The 4,650-nt window shown below is 35.7% G+C and overlaps 1 non-coding gene across 1 annotated transcript; it reads right to left on the reverse strand.

Moving 5' to 3' along the window:
• Positions 1 to 2,119: 2,119 nt before the first annotated feature.
• Positions 2,120 to 2,226, reverse strand: LOC119533774. Its single transcript, XR_005216878.1, has one exon. It is a non-coding gene; the product is annotated as a U6 spliceosomal RNA (small nuclear RNA).
• Between the last annotated feature and the right edge of the window lie 2,424 nt (positions 2,227 to 4,650).

A 4,650-nucleotide genomic window follows, 5' to 3' on the forward strand; every position in this document is an offset into this window, starting at 1 on the left:
TGAAAAATTATTTTACTCGGGTGTATAAAGTAGGCAAGAACTGGTTTTACTGGCATATTAATGAAAACACTATGAACACTTGGTATGTAGCAGACACTGTTTAATGTACTTTATATACACTAATTGATTTAATCATTATGAGCACAATGTGAATCCCCATTTTAGAGAAAAGGAAATCAAGGCACATAGAACTTAAGAAACTTGTTGCCAGCATACAGCTAATAAATGGCAAAGCTGAGAGTTGAGCTCTAACTACTATACCATACAATTTCTCTAGAGTGATCCAGAAAAGGTCTGTGCTTTCTGGAGCAGCTCAAAACCTGTGAATGTGACTGGAAATGTTAGGAAGGACTAGGTTTCTGCTCTTTGCTCTTTTAGGAACAAAATGAATATACCAGGCACACATCTTTGTGTGGGCTTCTTCATGCATAGGATATGAACTGTAGTTGTCCCTCTCTCTCCAGGAGGCCACAGTGAGTTCCTGCAGGAGGTAGCACTCTGGTGTAAGAAGCATTAAGGGGTGAGGTGAAGGCATTTGTTAAGGATTTTATTTAACCCAGGAGCACTATAACGGAAAGAGTAACACAGAATTTCCATCTTACCAAAATTTCAAGCAGGTCACCTAATTGTGTTTCACATGAGAGTTTAAGCACAATTATTATGGGATCTGATGAGACTGCTTTAAAACAAAGTTCCAGTTTTGATTCTTGCATAGATTCACACACTTTGTACAAATTAGCTCACAGTGTTTGACAGGTGTAGGCTCTGTAAATTCACTATTTGTTCAGAAGGGGACAAGTAAAAGGGAAAAATACTGTCATATCAATTCTGACCCTGTGAAGTAGGTCAGCTTCATGAAATGCATGTAGTACTCATAGTGTGGTTTGTGTGGTCACATCAGAGGGAGGCTTTGTCTCATGAGAGCCACCAAATTTATTTCCCTCCACAAGACGAAGGGGCAAATTACTTCCAACTCTGTCATTAAAAGCAGGAAATCTAGGTGATTTCAAATCATTGAAGCCATTCAGTAGATAACAAATCTCACCAGCAATTAGTAGTTATAATAATAAAAATAGTTATTATTATTATATGTTTTTACACATCATACATACAACTCAAAAGTCTAATTTGGAAGAAATTGTTATTACCTAAACTCTTAACTGGTAGGTTCATAATTAGGAAACCAGCCATGTAGCTCTTCAAAGAGGCCTCTGCCTCTTTGGCTTTTAAACTTTTTAATAGCATGGCTGAACCAAACAATCATGAAGACCAGCACTGAATGGTCTCAGTTTCGAGGAGGCAAAGTCTAATTCCCAACTCAGTGAACATTCCAGTGGATCTGGGACATATTTCCTTCTGCAAAACACAGGAATAGAATTGTGTTTTGAACTCTGCATAGAAGGGGAAAGGAATACATAAACTAGTGCAACATTGTTCAAATGGAGTTTTCAGCAGCTGATTCAGCTGGAATGTAATTCATCCATGCTAATAAATTCCTGGATTTCAAAGTGACTTTTTCTTATCACACTGAAATCCTTTAATTTGGGTATATATTCTTAAGTTTAGAATGGGGAGGGAAATTCTCTGTCAAAAGCTAGGATACTGTGGGACCTGCCTAAAAGGAAGGGAAAAGCAGAAATGACATTCCAGAGGGTTGGAGGAAGGAGAGAAAGAGGTTCATTGTACGGCTTTTAGACCATTTCCTGCAGTTCTTGATTTCACACACCATTTACCTCTAGAGAATTGTCACAATTTTAATATGGTGGCATTATCTGGGGACTTTAATGTGACCTAGAGTTGACGGTGAAATGTCGGTGATTTCATCGAATTGTGATGGAAGAGGAAAAAGTATACTGAATTGAGTCAAGAAACTCATTTTCTAGTCCCAGGTCTGCCACTACCTAGCTGTGTGACATTAATCGGATCACTTAGGACAAGCCTCAGGTTCTTCATGTATATAACTAGATTAGTCCCGCTAGTTGTCCTAGATGATCCCTTAATATCCTTTTTTTATTCAAAAATTTTGTTTTCTGATTGATTTAGAATCATTTCATCTTGCTTTTTTTCTGCAGCTAAACTAGAAATTTCAAGTTTTTCTCCTGAAAAATGCAATGATGTTGAAAATATGGAAAACATTTTGAATTTACATGTCATCCTTGCGCAGGGGCCGTGCTAATCTTCTCTGTATCATTCCAATTTTAGTATATGTGCCGCCAAAGCAAACACCCTTAATATCCCTTTTGGCATGAACATTCAATAAAGCTGGATAAGTTCTCTAGGCCAGTGGCTTTCAAATTTATTTTTTAGTGTTACCCACAATAAGAAGCACATTTTATATTGTGACCCAGTACACACATTTATAGATGAATATGTAAATGCTATTTTATATACAGGCATGCACATATGTGTTTATATGTGTTGCTATGTCACATGCACTATGATACATTTATTCTATTTTATTAAAAAGATGAATTCCCTCCAAACCGACCTCATGACCCACAGTTTGACAATCACTGTACCGAGGCACAATCCTACACTTTGAGGAACTGCCTCCAGTGACTATATAGGTTAATGGCTAAAATTCTGGTCATTGAAAGAAAACAGTCCACATATTGAATAAATATCCTATAATTTTAGTGAAAAATAACAACAAAAACAACTGCTAAGGACAAGTAGTCGCCACCAGTGAAGTGAACTATTTTAGGCTCTGAATAATTGAACTTCACTTTTTCATTCTTCTATAAGCAAAACCATTTTTTAAAACTTCCTTTCACTTGCTAGACTGTCTTTCAATTCTTCAAAGGGACCCTAGTTTTCTGATAAATGGCTCATCTTCTGCTTCTAAACAACTCCTTTTAAAACTTCTGCAGCTTTTGCTATAGTATTTTAAGAGTACTTGTTTTTTAACATTAATTTTTAAAAGCACCATTAATAATAAAACAATTATATAATGTTTTCCTTCTACTTTCAAAACCTATTTTGAGGGAAGACACTATAAGGAGAGCCTAACTCTTGCATCTTTTATTACTCCCTTCCCCAGAATTCTCAATGGGTCCCCTCTTGCAGTTTTTGTGTTCAAGCGTTGGCATGTGGGGTATCACAGGGATTTCTTGCATCTTAGATGATACTGGGTGACTCACGGAGGTCCCATAATAATCCAGGGATGAGAAAATTGGGCCTAATTTCCCAAGCACTGCCCTCCTTTTTGGTTTAATCATGCAGCTTTAATCACACACTTCTGCATATAAGTGACAACGACAGGTGTTAGGTTGTTTTCGAGGGTTCAACCATCTCATGAATATTTTAGATGAAAGAAATCTCCAAATATCTTCCTTTAAAAGGGTACATTACAAAATAACCTGTTTCCAGATAACACTTCTAAATAGAAGATTATGCCTTTTTTTAAAAAATAAGAACATAATCTGCTTATAAATGAAGATTGCATTCCATTTCCGTTTATCGTACCCTCCCTCCCATATTGTGAAAGTGTTAAATATTAGATTTGGCTTATTTCTATCTGTCTTTTATAAAACCTTAATTTAACACCATTCCTCTCATGCAATGACAACTATGTATGAAAACACGAGTGCTCTGTGAAGTCGGAGCATTGGGATAGGAATATGTTCCAAATTATTTGCCTTTGTGTTCTTGACCTTTATCTTGAAACTTTCTCAGCCTTACCAACTCAACTTTTCTAAGAAAAAAACATCATAACACCTGTATTACTGAAAAGTAAACTTCACTAATAACACCCTGGATCTGCAGAAAAGGTCCAGATAAATCCATTTACCGGTTAACAATTGCTAGATTTACATTCACAGATTTGGAAACACTACTCAGCCCCTCCGGTACCTCCTCCCACCTTTTTTTTGTTGTTGTTACTTTGTTGAAAAGCAATCAGAATTTTTTTATTATTATTTAAAAAAACACCTTACTCAAGATAAATAAATTCCTGTTAGCTTAATTTCCTATATCTAGTTAAGCACACTGTGCTGTTCCTGGACGTTTTCTTAATATCATCCATGCTGATCCAAATCAAACAGACCTTTAGAGGGTATTGACAATGACGTCTTCATTCAATATGATCACTGCTAAAGCTTTCACTCCTTGTTTGCTCTATAATGCTGTGCCAAGATCTTGGCCTTTACATGTTCCCAGAATTCCCTGGAAACATTACTTATTTATTTGTGAGTATTAGCTTTAAAATGGTTTTGCATCCACAAAAAAAAATTTGAGGATGAACAAAGCAGTGTGTATCTCCTACTGGGTTGAAAGTTTTTTCTTTACCTCACCATAGGACTTGGAACCAATTAGAATAACAGCATTTTAAGTAATACCCTATATTGGTGAATTTATAAAGTACGTCAGAAATAAAACAAAGTAAAAAGATTTGCTGTGACAGGACCCAATTTTTTTTCCAACCTCGGGTATTAAAAATTTTTTCTGATTATTAAACATTTTTAAACTCTGAAGGATTTGGTGGGAACTATGATTAAAGACTCACATTGCTTACCTTTCAAAATGTAAATTAAAAAAAATACACTTCATATCCTAGCTTGATGACCTAAGGAAATTAGTGGAATCATTAAATAATACTAACACGCAAAATGGGCTTTCTTTAATATCATAAAGGCTAAAAAGTGTGGTTCC

This window comes from Choloepus didactylus, chromosome 4 (assembly GCF_015220235.1).
Source record: "Choloepus didactylus isolate mChoDid1 chromosome 4, mChoDid1.pri, whole genome shotgun sequence".
NCBI classification, from domain to species: Eukaryota; Metazoa; Chordata; class Mammalia; order Pilosa; family Megalonychidae; genus Choloepus; species Choloepus didactylus.